Source organism: Rhinatrema bivittatum, chromosome 7 (assembly GCF_901001135.1).
Source record: "Rhinatrema bivittatum chromosome 7, aRhiBiv1.1, whole genome shotgun sequence".
Classification (NCBI taxonomy): Eukaryota; Metazoa; Chordata; class Amphibia; order Gymnophiona; family Rhinatrematidae; genus Rhinatrema; species Rhinatrema bivittatum.
Window position 1 is genome coordinate 101,611,722 of NC_042621.1, and position 16,066 is coordinate 101,627,787.

The window sequence follows — 16,066 nt, forward strand, 5'->3', positions numbered from 1 at the left end:
CACATTTTGCAAAATTGCTTTTCAATGCTTCTTGAGCTTAATCGATCAAAAAAAAAAAGAAATAGTTTTATTTATGATGTGAATATGCTGTGATGGATTGACTGATGTGCCTTCAGTCCCTGCACTTGAGAAAATGAGCAAATCTTTACATTTCCCTTGGTCAAGGTTGTTTCGGCAATACAGCATGCATTACATTGGTTGCCTATGCGAACTACACTTCACAGGAGCCCTAGCAGTCAGCTTCTAGAAGTTTTTGATTAGGGAGTAGCTGGAGACAGGATGGGGTTCACCTATTTTTTTTTATAGCAGTAGGTGAAATAAATGAGAGCCTGGTGTTTGTGGTCAGAGAAGAAACATAGAAATGATGGCAGAAAAAGACCAATCTGCCCATCCAGTCTGCCCAGCAAGCTCCCACACTTATTTCCCCAAACTTATCTGTTTCACTGACCACCAAGTTCAGGGAAGGGAGAGGAGTTGGAGAGAAAGAAGAATGGCCTCAGTGGAGTCTGAGGAGGCAGAAACAGAGCCAAGGGGACATGCCTGCATTCTAAGCTAAGTCCATTTCATAGCTGGCTCTAGAGAGACATTTATACTTACTAAGAGACTTCCTTTATTTGGGGAATGTAATACCTAACATAGAAATGATGGCAGAAAAGGACCAAATGGTCCATCCAGTCTGCCCAGCAAGCTTATGGTAGCACCAACTGTGCCATACAAGTCTCCCTCATAATGGTATCAACAGGGGGTGGCAACTGCCATGCTGTACAAATCACTGTCATACTTAGTTTCCCAAATTGTTAGGGCCCTTGTTGGTTGCTGTCAGATACAATTCCCCGTTACCTCTTGCCGTTAAAGCAGACAGTAATGTTGGAGTTACATCACAAGTATAAGGCTTATTGGTTAAGGGTAGTAACTTCATCAGCAAGTTCCCCCCCTCATGCTTATTTGTTTCCCAGACTGTAAAATTCATGTCCTTGTTGGTTGCTGTATGAAACTGATTACCCTTTTCCTCTTTTCCCCCTGCTGTTAAAGCAGAGGGCAGTAATAAGTTGCATCAACAGTATGAAGGCTTGTTGGTTAAGAGTAGTAACTGCCACACCAGCAAGCTACCCCCATGTGCTTTTTTCCCTCATTTCCATCTTCTAGCTTTTAGGGATCCTCCGTCTTTATCCCATGCCCCTTTGAAATCTTTTTGTCTTCACCACCTTCTCCGGAAGGACATTCCAGGCATCCACCAACCCTCTCTGTGAAGAAATATTTTCTGATGTTGTTTCTAAGTTGTCGTCCCTGGAGTTTCATTTCGTGACCCTTAGTTCTGCTGATTTCTTTCCAACAGAGAAGGTTTTGTCAAATGTGCATCATCAAAACCTTTCAGTTATGGGAAGGTCTGTATCATATCTCTCCTGCTCCTCCTCTCCTCCAGGGTGTACATATTTAGGTCCTTCAACCTCTCCTTATAAGTCTTTTGATGGAGACCCCCCCCCCATTTTTTATTGCCCTTTGGACCACCTCCATCTTGTTTCTGTCCCTTTTGAGATACAGTCTCCAGAACTGAACACAATATTCCAGGTGAGGCCTCACCAAGGACCTGTACAAGGGGATTATCACCTTTTTCTTATTGATTATTCCTCTCTCTATGCAGCCCAGCATTTTTCTGGCTTTAGCTATCACCTTGTCACATGTCTTTGCCATCTTCAGTTCACTAGACACTATCACCCCAAGGTCCCTCTCTTGCCCCGTGCATAACAGCCCTTCACTCCCCATCATTATGACCTTATTCATCACATTTATGCTTTTTGCTTTTGGTTTCAGATTTAATTTAGATAGACCAATAGTCTTTCCCTTGCCTGGACAGCAACATGCATATCCTTCTCCATGTAAATCAGGAGCTCAGGCGCCAAGTTTTCCATCTCTGGGTCTATCTCCAGCCCTTTCTTTCCATTTTGCTTCCTGGCTTTACACTGTTTTCTTTACTGCACCTTTATCTTTCACTAGTATCCCACAAGTTAACCTTTTTGGTTGCTCTGAATGTTCAGGCACCTTACTATCGGTGTACATTGAGTGCTCCAGTAGCGTTCTGGGGTAGTTTGGCTGCTCGGCAGCCTTTGTTTTCATCTGCCTTACCTACGTGTTTCCTGGATCCTTTTCTGTTTTCATCTTCGAGCTGTTTCCTGTCTTGTATCCTTATTTTTCACTGGTATGTCTCGGGCTGCTTTTACCAATGGGTAAAAGGAACGGTTGCCCCAGACCCAGCATAATAAGGGGCCCATAGGTAAAAGCAGCCTGGAATGTAAGGGCCTACTCTCAGCACTTTCCTTAGCAGCACCAGCAATTACAGCAGCTTTCTGCTGGCAGAGTGCAGGCATAGCCTAACGATTAGAGCAGTGGGCTGCGAACCAGGGAAATTAGTGTTCAAATCCCACTGCTGCTCCTTGTGACCTTAGGCAAGTCACTTAATCCTCCATCCCTTAGGTACAAACTTAGATTGTAAGCCCTCTGAGGATACGGAAATATCTACAGTAGCTGAATGCAATACATTTTGAAGTGCTGAAAAGCGGACTATAAATTACCACACCCCAGATGCATGTCTCTGCATTTCATTGCGTTGAACCCCAGATGCATATCTTCGACCACTTTTCAAGCTTCCTTAAATCACGTCTCATTCTCTCTACTTCTTCCAGCGTGTCCATCTTGTTGCAGATCTTAGTATCATCCGCAGATAGACAAACTTTACCTTCTATCCCTTCTGCAATGTCGCTCACAAAGATGTTGAACAGGCACAGTCCCAACACCGATCCTTGCAGCACTCCGCTTAACACCGTTCTCTCTTTAGAGTAGGTTTTACTCTTTAGAGTAGGATTTACCATCACACGCTGTCTTCTGTCTGTCAACCAGTTTTGTAATCCATGACAACTCTTTGATGCTTACTCCCAAGCTTCTCATTTTATTCACAAGCGTTCTATGCGGTACTGTATCAAAAGCTTTGCTGAAATCCAAGTAGATCACATCAAGTGCTCTTCCTCGATCCAATTCTTTAGTCACCCAATCAAAAATATCAATCAGATTTGTCTGACAGGACCTTCCCCCTGGTGAATCCATGCTGCCTTGGGTCCAGCAATCCTGACTGTATATACTTCACTATCCTTTCCTTCAGCCGGGCTCCATTACTTTTCCTACCACCGATGTGAGGCTAGCCAGCCTGTAGTTTCCAGCCTCTTCTCTGCTCCCACCCTTGTAAAGCGGGAATTTAAAAGCAGCAGTAGAAAAGGCTAAGCTTGCAAGGCCACAGAATTAAGTGTATGATTAGTGCGTACAGATTTTACAGAACCTAGAACTGCCGGCAGTTATTTTTTGCTGGGTGCAGATATTTTAAGGTTTGTACAATCCATGTACATGATCGCAGCAGGTTACAATTCTGTGACTACTCATTTATGATTACTTTTGATTCCTGAAAATGTTACCCCCCCCCCACCACTTTGTGTTTGCTCCACGTGTATTTCACCTAGAACAGTCTGCTGCATGTTTGTGTGCTGGTGAACTTTCTCAATTTCCGCTCATCCTGATTTACCTTTTGAGATGCATTGACTTCTTTATGCAGTCTGACACTTGTGTCTAACAGAGCATCAGTTCGTTCACCATTAAAATTTGTTTTATTTCGAGGAAGTGATGTAATCCCGGGGCAATGGCCGCTTAATCGCCTTGCTCGCGGTAGCTGAAAGGGGAAACCTGCATGCATGGAGCGAGCATCGGCACCCCGGCGGTTCAAACGAGCAAGGCAAGCAGGAGAAAAAGTCGGGCTCTGAGCGGGATTCATTGCAGGCGGAGAGCGGCAGCCGGCAGTGAGCACGGGGAAGAGGAAGCCCCGCGGGAGATACAGACGGCAAAAATGGCGCTGGACCACGAGGAGGGATCCGGGATCGTGGCGAAGTAACTCCCTGCGTTCCCCAAAACTTAAAAAACAGACTGGTACCTGCTGGGTAAAAGCAGCCCGAAGCCCCCGATGTGCAGGCTGCCTATTTCCCTGAAGAAACCGGATGCAGGCAATGCAAGTGGGGCGATGGAGGAGGGTGATCTGCGGGCAATGAAGACAGCCAAAATGGCGCCGGGCCACGTGGCGGAGCACGGAGCAGCGGCGAACTAAACCCACAGAGGCCCTGAAAAGCAGCGGACATAGAGGGGCAACTGCAGTTCGACCTCTGGGGTGGATTTTACAGCAGGATCAGCGCTGGACCGGAGTGGGGGAGAGTCCAACGGTAAGCGAATCCCCCGGGAGGTGGTAGCTGTACATGAGCCCTAAAGCCCGACCCTGAGACGGAGGACGTGAAACACGGGAATCCCGAGGCGGGGTCAGATCAGGATAGTAAAGGGGAAGTGAATGGCAGCCTGCAGGAAAACAATTGATCTGTCAGAGTTTGCCTATGGTGAGAATATGGAGGGGGAAAAAGGAGCCCCAAGGGGGGACGAAGAAGGTACTGTGACATCTGACCCAGCTGCAACCGGCGGATTGCATGGGGCTAAGCATGATGAGAATAGTCCTACTAAGCAGGAGTTGCAGACGTGGTTACAGGACATGAAACAGGAAATCATTCAAACCTTGAAACTGGAAATAAAGGAAAGCATGGGGATGCTTAGAGTGGAGGTGGAAGAGCTTGGAGAACGCGTCCATGTGATGGAGCAGAGTGTGGATGAGCAGTCAGTCGCCCTGGGGCAGCACACTAAAGACATCCAAAACTTGCAGCAGGTCACGGAGGAGCTACTGACGAAATTAGAAGATTTGGAAAACCGGCAGCGACGCTGCAATATAAGAACTCGGGGCATACCGGAAGGGGAAGAAACTGTGGATTATGGACTGGTAGTGCAAAACATATGCCGGTCCATCTTGAGCACTGATGCGGAGAAACCATATGGACAATCGATTCTTATAGATAGAGCTCACCGGGCTCTGGGTAAATCCATTAATAACAAACCACGGGACATTGTGGCCTGCCTGCATAACTTTCCTACCAAAGAACTAATCATGAATAAAGCACGTGGCCTGGGACGAATAGTGTGGAAAGGAGCAGAGATACAAATCTTCAATGATGTGTCTGCAGTTACTTTACAAAAAAGAAGGGCGATGAAAAATATTACTGAGACACTGAAAGCGGAGAATGTGCGATATAGGTGGCTGTACCCATTTGGAATTATGCTCACCATAAGTGGGAATTCCTGTGTTGCCAGGAGTCCGGAGGGTGCAGAAAAATTCCTGAGACAACAGGGCATTGAAGTTAAAACACAGCCAGCAGGGCAGCCGTCATCGAGGGGGGGCTCCCACCCCACGCTGGCAACGAATGGGAAAAGGTGGAAAGAGGCTGCGACGCCAGGAGCTTGCCAAGGAAGGAGGAGGAACCGGCAAGGGATGAGGAGGCTAACATGCAGCATTGGAATACACCTCTACATTGCAGGGGGGGAAGTTCAAGTTATGGAGATCTGTATATGTTGTAATGGGGATTGCCAGTGGGCAAGGTACACAATATATAGTTCAAACGGTTACGTTTTGGGGGTTAAATGTATTGATGGTTGTGTTGGGGAATGTTCTATGATGTGTTCACAGCTATTACATGCGATTGTTTAGACTATGTTATGAAGCCACGCGGGATGGGGTCATTCCTCCTATGGCTTGGGTGAGGATGATTACCTCACGGATGGTGGATGGGGTTGGGGGGAGGGGGGGGGGGGGGGGGTGGGGGAGGGGGTTGGGGGGTACATTCTTCTGGTGTTTCGGAACGAAGGGGGCTGGGAGTACATCGCAATCTATAAGTAGAGGTCGTATATGGGGCAGCAGGAATGGCTAATTTGACTATAGTGTCTTTGAATGTGAAAGGGCTGAACCACCCAAGGAAGAGGCAACTGTTATTTAAGGATGCCAAAGCGCATAAAGCGCAGATCTATTTTATACAGGAAACTCATCTGCTGAAGCAAGATGAGCGGTTAATGAGAGATACTGCATATCCGCATGTATTTCTGGCTTCCAACTGTGAGGCGAAGAAAACGTGTGGAGTGGGCATTATGCTGGGTAAAGACCTGAGGGTTGAGATCTTGGATATTAGAAAAGACCGGCAGGGCAGATATATAGCTCTAGTGTTAAAGATTGATAATGTTCTGATGACACTCATTAACGTCTATGCTCCTAATCAAAACCAAGGGCTGTTTTTTATCCAGCTGGAGCAATCTCTCAGTGATTTTATTCAGGGCCCAGTGCTAGTTGGTGGGGATTTCAACACCACTTTGAGCCCTACTATGGATCATAGTGCGGGGCGGGGTGGAGGTAAGGGGCACCGAGAGGCTAAAAACCCTGATGGAGCACTGGGGGCTATTGGATATTTGGAGAACTCGCCATCCCAAGGATAGGGACTATACCTTTTTCTCTAGAGTGCATGGGGTCTACTCCCGCATAGATATGTGGTTGGGTAGTAAGAAATGGGTGGTGGATTGTGTAGACTCACGGATTGGCCACATTGTTTGGTCAGACCATGCCCCAATATATGGGACCTTTCAATTGATGCAGGAAGAAAGGGGGGTGAAATATTGGCGGCTTCATGACAAGCTCCTTACGGATGCAAAAACCTATGAGTCTCTGCGACTAGACATTGAAGACTATTTAGAGAGAAATAATAATGTGGAAGTCCCTTCCCGGACGGTGTGGGACTGCTTTAAAGCTGTCCTTCGGGGGCGTTTGATTGCCAGGGAAGCAGCGAGGCTGCGAGAAATGAGACATTATAAGCAGGAGTTGACAAAGGCCATTGGGCACTTGGAATCGGAACATAAGAGAGTAGGGGGATGGAGGATCCTCCGAGCCTTATACCAGAAACGTAATGAATTAAGCACACTGTTGGATGGGGAGATCTTGGATAAGTTGGATAATAGAAGGGGGATCCACTTCTTGGAAGGCAACAGGCCGGGCAAATGGTTAGCAGGGCAGTTGAAACAACAAATAGCACAAAATACCATCCTCAAGGTAAAGGCCCCTAATGGCAGTATTATCATGGACAATCTGGGAATAAGGAATCGGTTTGCCCAATTTTATCAGCAGTTATATACGGAAGAGCTCAATGTGACAGCAGAACAAATCGATGATTATTTGGGGGAGATCACACTCCCCAGTTTAGAGGCACACCAAGTCCGAATTTTGGATATGCCAATAACTAGGGGGGAGATTTCTGATGCCATTACTAGTTTGAAAATTCATAAGGCCCCTGGGCTGGATGGATTTACCGGGCTGTTTTATAAAAAATTTAAGGATCTGCTCGTCCCACACTTGCAAGAGGTCTATAATGATCTCCTTGAGACTTCAGCTCTGCCGGAAACTATGAGCTTGGCGGGGATTACAGTGTTGCCCAAGCCGGGCAAGGATAAAACGCTATGTGGCTCCTATAGGCCGATATCCCTGCTTAATGTAGACTTAAAGATCCTGGCTAAAGTGCTGGCTAGACGATTAAATATGGTATTACCTTCCCTTATACAGCCCGATCAATCTGGGTTCATACAGGGCCGGCAAGCGGGGGATAACGTTCGAAAAGTAGTAAATCTGATGTGGGCCGCACAGAAACAGGGGGTACCCTTGGTCTTAATGGCGGTGGATTCGAAAAAGGCCTTCGACCGACCGGGTGCACTGGGGGTTTTTGTTTGGGGTTCTGCGTAAGGTGGGCTTAGGTCATAATTTCCAACAATGGCTTAGAGCAATGTATACCAACCCTACAGCTTGTGTCAAAGTGAATGGCTATTACTCAGAGGCGTTTGCACTGGGGAGGGGTACCAGGCGGGGGTGCCCCCTATCCCCTCTTTATGGAGCCACTGGCTGCAGTTGTCCGCCAAAATGGGGATATAAACGGATTGGCGGTAGGGGGAGATGGTTCTAAAATTACGCTATTCGCAGATGACCTCCTGTTTACAGTAGCTCACCCTCAGAGTACCCTATCGGTATTAGTTAAAGAGCTGGACAGATTTAGTGGCATGTCTGGGTTCAAAGTCAATATGAATAAAACTGAGATTTTGAATGTGACAATGCCGGATGAGCAGATCCCGGCGTTACAGGCAAAATTTCCCTTCAAATGGGCCACGAAGGGGATAAAATATCTAGGGATCACAATGTCTGCAAATTGGCGACAGCTGTTTAATCTCAATTATGTACCCTTGATGACGCAAATGATTAGGGATCTGGATGTATGGTTTCCCTATAAGATGTCCTGGCTGGGGAGAGTAGCGGTGATCAAAATGAATATCTTACCCAGATGGTTGTATCTCTTCCAGTCGCTGCCGATAGAGGTGCCCTCGAAATTTTTAAGATCCCTGCAAACCAAGGTGTTTCATTTTATATGGCGGAGAAGACCACCTCGAATAGCGAGGCGGGTGCTGTACCGTCCAAGGGAGGAAGGGGGGTTCGCGGTTCCCAACTTTATTAAGTATTATCAAGCGACACAGCTCCGGGTCATACCGGAATGGGCCGCAGGGCGACGTTTAAAACTATGGGCTCAATTGGAGCAAAGCCTGGGGGGGGGGGGGGGGGGTGTGGGCCTCTGCATACGAGGGTATGGGGGCTCAAGATGAAAGGGTACCCCAAAGAGGTAGAAAACCCCTTTACGCAGGCAACGCTAAAAATTTGGAGTCAATGTAGGGGGAGGTTGACGGGGAAGGAGGAGGTGACTCCCCTCCTACCTATTGGGCTGTATCAGCAACGTTGTGGGGTATTTGAGGGGGGGGCTGGTCTGGATAGGTGGAGCAAATGGGGGATTTTGTGGTATGGACAATTGATCCAGGACTCTCACATAAACTCCTTTGAGGACTTACAGCGTAAGTACGACCTCCCCAGAGGGGAGTATTACCAGTACCTCCAGATACGACACTGTCTTCAGGACCCGTATATCCGAGTAAATGTTAGCAGGCAAAGTTCGGCGTTTGAAAGCCTATGTAGTACTATGGACGAATTGAAGGGGACTATTTCAAATATCTACGTTTGGCTATCTGAACAAGACCTGACCCGCCACTGTTTTCAGCAGGCCTGGGAAAAGGATTTAAACTTAAATTGGACGGAGTCGCATTGGAATAATTGCTTTTTACAAGCCTCCCGAGGGACTATCTCGGCCAACCTCATGGAGACTAATTACAAAGTATTGGCGAGGTGGTACTTGACGCCAGCTAAGTTGCACAAAATGTACCCATCACAAGCTGAAACTTGCTGGCGGAACTGTACGCAAAAGGGGACATATTTGCATATTTGGTGGGGGTGCACCAACATAACACCGTTTTGGCAATGGATCCGGCGGGCGATAACATGGATGTTATGTATATTGGTGCCTAATGAACCGGCACTATTCTTGTCAGTCTTTCCAGAGGTGTGGCCAAGGAGGGTGAGAAAGTTGGTACACTATGTGCTTAGCGCAGCAAGACAGGAACTGGCGGCACACTGGCGGCAGGACAGGCCACCGGCCGTGGAGACTGTTATACAGAGGCTGTGGCTCATGCACTCGTGGTTCTACATGAGAGCCCAACAACAAGATATGGTGGCGAAACATGTCTTAATTTGGGAACCCTTTTTACAGTGGTATAATGTGTTATGAGATGGAGAAGCCTAAAGGGTCCGTGAACGTTCACAGGGGAGCTGATGCCTGGAGTGGCTGGACTATACGGACATGAGGACATTGATGGGAGCCCACAGGACGAGCAGTAGGCAGCCAATCCCGAAAGCCCCAAATCCGGAGTATGTCTTAACCAGGGAGAATGACATGGGGGGGGGGGGGGGAACAGGAAAAAGCATGGCACGACAACGGTTGTAAAAGCTTTATTATAAGTTTCATTGTTTTGTATTTGAAGCGAATATGGCTATGTTGTTGTTGTTGTTGTTGTTTCTGATGCCAATAAAAATTAAATGATAAAAAAAAAAAAAAAAATTTGTTTTATTTCACTGATGGAGCCTAAAATATAATGGCATAAAAATGTGCTGGTGGCTGTTCTAGTGTTAAGTGAGCAGTAAAGTAAAAGGAAAGTTTGTTTCCCTCCTTATAGATAGATCATTGACTGAAAAGTAGGTCAAAGAAAGAAATTTGGGATTATTTGCTAGTAGACACACACACACACATCGGCACATATGTTACTACTTGTGTGCATGACATTTGGCTGAGTTTGTCATGAAACTGGGAACATTGTTTTTGCTGCTGAACTCTATATTCTGTAAAAGCCTAATGTTTGGAATTAGTAATAGACAGTTCCATGAGATGGTATTGCAAACTGTGACTTCATAAATTCTGCAAATTTGCATTTAAGCTCCGTGTGTGCAGTGAAACTAATTAGTATTAAGGTGTGCTGCATAGTTGTGTGTTTAAAAACCAGGCTGGAATGCTTGTTGTAATTAGAGCTTTAGAAACTGACCTAGAATCTGTTTAGTTTTGATTGCTGAGCTCTTCTGACTTTGTGTTTTAAAAACTGTAATGCTGTCTTTGTGTGCTTGTGAAAAATGCTGTATTGAAAACTTTAAGTAGAGTCCAACAGGATAAACATCCTGCATGAGACTAAAAACAAAATTGAATCTTTATGGGTAGAAATCCCTTGTGTATCAGGGAAGACTACAGTGATAGGGGTATACTACCGTCCACCTGGTCAAGATGGTGAGATGGACAGTGAAATGCTAAGAGAAATTAGGGAAGCTAACCAAATTGGTAGTGCAGTAATAATGGGAGACTTCAATTACCCCAATATAGACTGGGTAAATGTATCATCGGGTCACGCTAGAGAGATAACGTTCCTGGATGGAATAAATGATAGCTTTATGGAGCAATTGGTTCAGGAACCGACGAGAGAGGGAGCAATTTTAGATCTAATTCTCAGTGGAGCACAGGACTTGGTGAGAGAGGTAACGGTGGTGGGGCAGCTTGGCAATAGTGATCATAATATGATCAAATTTGATTTAATGACTGGAAAAGGAACAGTGTGCAAATCCAAGGCTCTCGTGCTAAACTTTCAAAAGGGAAACTTTGATAAAATGAGAAAAATTGTTAGAAAAAAACTGAAAGGAGCAGCTACAAAAGTAAAAAATGTCCAAGAGGCGTGGTCATTGTTAAAAAAATACCATTCTAGAAGCACAGTCCAGATGTATTCCACACATTAAGAAAGGTGGAAAGAAGGCAAAACCATTACCGGCATGGTTAAAAGGGGAGGTGAAAGAAGCTATTTTAGCCAAAAGATTTTCATTCAAAAATTGGAAGAAGGATCCAACAGAAGAAAATAGGATAAAGCATAAACATTGGCAAGTTAAATGTAAGACATTGATAAGACAGGCTAAGAGAGAATTTGAAAAGAAGTTGGCTGTAGAGGCAAAAACTCACAGTAAAAACTTTTTTAAATATATCCGAAGCAGAAAGCCTGTGAGGGAGTCAGTTGGACCGTTAGATGATCGAGGGGTTAAAGGGGCACTTAGAGAAGATAAGGCCATCGCGGAAAGATTAAATGATTTCTTTGCTTCGGTGTTTACTGAAGAGGATGTTGGGGAGGTACCTGTAATGGAGAAGGTTTTCATGGGTAATGATTCAGATGGACTGAATCAAATCACGGTGAACCTAGAAGATGTGGTAGGCCTGATTGACAAACTGAAGAGTAGTAAATCACCTGAACCGGATGGTATACACCCCAGAGTTCTGAAGGAACTAAAAAATGAAATTTCAGACCTATTAGTAAAAATTTGTAACTTATCATTAAAATCATCCATTGTACCTGAAGACTGGAGGATAGCAAATGTAACCCCAATATTTAAAAAGGGTTCCAGGGGCGATCCGGGAAACTACAGACCGGTTAGCCTGACTTCAGTGCCAGGAAAAATAGTGGAAAGTGTTCTAAACATCAAAATCACAGAACATATAGAAAGACATGGTTTAATGGAACAAAGTCAGCATGGCTTTACCCAGGGCAAGTCTTGCCTCACAAATCTGCTTCACTTTTTTGAAGGAGTTAATAAACATGTGGATAAAGGTGAACCGGTAGATATAGTATACTTGGATTTTCAGAAGGCGTTTGACAAAGTTCCTCATGAGAGGCTTCTAGGAAAGTAAAAAGTCATGGGATAGGTAGCGATGTCCTTTCGTGGATTGCAAACTGGCTAAAGACAGGAAACAGAGAGTAGGATTAAATGGACAATTTTCTCAGTGGAAGGGAGTGGACAGTGGAGTGCCTCAGGGATCTGTATTGGGACCCTTACTTTTCAATATATTTATAAATGATCTGGAAAGAAATACGACGAGTGAGATAATCAAATTTGCAGATGACACAAAATTGTTTAGAGTAGTTAAATCACAAGCAGATTGTGATAAATTGCAGGAAGACCTTGTGAGACTGGAAAATTGGGCATCCAAATGGCAGATGAAATTTAATGTGGATAAGTGCAAGGTGATGCATATAGGGAAAAATAACCCATGCTATAATTACACGATGTTGGGTTCCATATTAGGTGCTACAACCCAAGAAAGAGATCTAGGTGTCATAGTGGATAACACATTGAAATCGTCGGTTCAGTGTGCTGCGGCAGTCAAAAAAGCAAACAGAATGTTGGGAATTATTAGAAAAGGAATGATGAATAAAACAGAAAATGTCATAATGCCTCTGTATCGCTCCATGGTGAGACCGCACCTTGAATACTGTGTACAATTCTGGTCGCCGCATCTCAAAAAAGATATAATTGCGATGGAGAAGGTACAGAGAAGGGCTACCAAAATGATAAGGGGAATGGAACAACTCCCCTATGAGGAAAGACTAAAGAGGTTAGGGCTTTTCAGCTTGGAGAAGAGACGACTGAGGGGGGATATGATAGAGGTGTTTAAAATCATGAGAGGTCTAGAACGGGTAGATGTGAATCGGTTATTTACTCTTTCGGATAGTAGAAAGACTAGGGGACACTCCATGAAGTTAGCATGGGGCACATTTAAAACTAATCGGAGAAAGTTCTTTTTTACTCAACGCACAATTAAACTCTGGAATTTGTTGCCAGAGAATGTGGTTCGTGCAGTTAGTATAGCTGTGTTTAAAAAAGGATTGGATAAGTTCTTGGAGGAGAAGTCCATTACCTGCTATTAAGTTCACTTAGAGAATAGCCACTGCCATTAGCAATGGTTACATGGAATAGACTTAGTTTTTGGGTACTTGCCAGGTTCTTATGGCCTGGATTGGCCACTGTTGGAAACAGGATGCTGTGCTTGATGGACCCTTGGTCTGACCCAGTATGGCATTTTCTTATGTTCTTATGTCTTAAGTCATTCTTTAATACTGAATAGGAAGTATGACAACAAATAAGAGAAAATTTTTAAGAATAAACTGGCTGTGTGAATCATTAAAGCCAGGTAGTAGCGCCATTGCAAAAAGGTTGAGTGGGTAGAAAGTTAGGGATGGTGTTCATATCCCAGAGACTAAGATAGTACCTCAGTGTGGTCTAGGCCCATTACACTTAGAATGCGCATTGCAGTAGAAATGGGAAACACTGATTTAAAGGGGCACTCCACATTCTTGAAGCTAACCCCCCCCCCCCTTCCCAGTTTTGAGAAATCACAAAATCTGACTACAAAAGTTTTGCCCTCAGAGTCCTGGAAAACAGCAGCAGGAGACCCACATGGTCACATATGCCCAACAAAGGAAATTATAAGAAATGGAAGTGCAGGGACTGATCTAAAGGAAAAATTGCAATACCAGTAGTAAAGATTTGTAAAGAAAGCAACAACATATATTAGTTTTATAATGAACACAATTACTGCTGTAACAACCCACTGTTGGGGGTCCTAGTAAACAATGAATACCAACAGCCGTTAAGAGAAAAATCTTTAATCCATGGGCTGGGCCTGCATGGGGTCAACCTAACACATGGGATGAAGGCCAGCGGTATTGGAGCTTAGAACATATATTATCATAATTATGATAAAGGAGGGAAATGTAATGGTGCCTTGAAAAGGTTTTCTTTCAAACTAGACTAGTTTGGTTGAAAAAAAAAAGAGGTTATTTCAGCACAGTGAGATTGCACTGATCAAACTTAGAGCCAAGGGAAATAGCCAAGGCTGTTGAAATGTTAAAATGTATGCTAAAAGATCAGCATTGTTATGTTTCTCCTTCTGAGCTCAATTTACAAGAAATCATATGACTTTCAAGAATTCAGCCTTATTAGCATTTTTGAGGCAAAATCATAATGCCAACCAATTAGGAAAATGTTATGCAAACAACCTCATTGTTATGAGTTAGAGGCCATTACATGCAGTTAAATTCATTACCGCCTCTAACTTACATTACAGACAATTCTTGTCTCCTGTTTTATGACTAACATACAGAGTTAAAAACAAATTCTAATAGTTCAATGCAATAAATATATTCTCTCTCTATATCTATATATATATCTATATATATATACTTTATGAACTTAAACTAAAACTAGTTATTTCATATACACACAGTAGCAGTATAATGGAATCAGTTTGAAAAAAAACAAAAAAAGACACAGATGAAAAATGTTGATGGTCAGAAACCAGCCGGAGCATGGGAAAACATGGAATGGAATTTTGTTTTTTCAGCTTGCTGAACACAGAAAACTGAAACAGGATATTTTTTTAAAAATATCAACAAAAAATAACGCAGGCACATAAAACACAAAGCAAAGCAAAATTGTGCAGCAATATACTATTTGTAAAAATTTCCTATACATACCCAGATCAGTCCAGACCAGTGGGTTATGGAGTCAGAGAGCAAAGCTTCGAGGCACTGGTATCCCAAGTGTGCCACCTGCAGCTCATCAGTATTTCTCTGACTCCAGCAGATGGTGGTCGTGTATACCTGCAGCTCTGTATGAGATGGATTTTTCTTGCTCCCTGAGGTACTAGGTTCAGTGTCTGGGCCATCCCTCAGGTAGAGCTGGGCAAACAGGAGGTTGGTTACCCCTGGCCGGTGCTAGACCATGTGGTTCCGGGTTCCCTGATAGCTAGGGGACTGGCTCCCTCAGTGACCCAAAGGCTCCCCCTCAGTTTCTGCGGTACAGGGAAGTAGCCCTTTGGGAGATTTTTATCTATTCTTAGCTTAGGCTTAATTTTTTTCTGTTACTAGAAGTTAGTTTTTTTTTTTTTTTTTTTTTTTTTAAACACAAAAACTAACTCCCCCCTCCCAAAAAAAAAACCCACCCCCAAACAAACCCAGCTCCAAGTTTCCTGTTCACCGTGGCTCCCGGGGTAAATCAGTCTGCCCAGTGGTGCAGAACCAGGCAGACCCCTGAAGAGGAGGGGAGAGTGTTTCAGCCCCGGTAAGAACCCTGGCTCCCTACCTCATTTTTACCGCCGGCTCCAGAGCTATTTTTACCGTGGTAGCCATTTTCTTTCTTTTTTGACCTCCCATGCGACACTCCAGTGTTCCTGGGACTGATTTTTGTGGCGTTTTTCGTGGGAGTCACCAGGGCTGGGTGGTAGCACCTGTTTTCTTCTGGGGGGGGGGGGGGGTATTATATGCCTTGTTTTTGCAGGAGGAACATGGCAGAAACTCCTCTGGTGGAACCCTGTAAGGCTTGCAGGGTATGGTCAGTTAGACCCCCCCCCCCCCGTCACTGTGCACTGCATGGGGAAGGGGCCTCAGACAAGAGGACGAAATCTAAGTCTGCATGCAGGTCAGGCTCGGTGGCTGGGTCTAACGGAAGGAGCCCAACCCCCACTGTGCGCACTTTGGGAAAAGGTCTCCCAGGATGATCCTCCCCCACTGCGCGGTCTCCGAGACCGGAGGAATCGAGAGACACAGACCTGATTCTAGCAGTTACAAGACGGGACTGGGGGGATTTTCACCGGAATTTGTGCTGCTCATGCATGAAGCATTTCTGGCTCGGAAGCTCGCGAAGCGCAGAGCCCAGGATGGGCACATGGGAGTTTCCAAGCATCAGCGTCCCCATCTGCGAACTGACGGTCATCTGACCCAGGCAACCTTTGGCTCAGGAGGATCTAGCAGGTGTAGTCAACCAGCAGGGGAACGACTCCACTCTGCAACCGAGGGACACTGCTGCAGATCAGGGTGAGGTTCCTCCAGATGTAGATAC

At 45.0% G+C, this 16,066-nt stretch overlaps 1 protein-coding gene across 5 annotated transcripts in view; it reads left to right on the top strand.

The window, feature by feature from the left end:
• Positions 1 to 16,066, top strand: part of NUTF2 (nuclear transport factor 2) — a 147,644-nt gene that overhangs the window by 22,759 nt on the left and 108,819 nt on the right. The window lies entirely within an intron of this gene.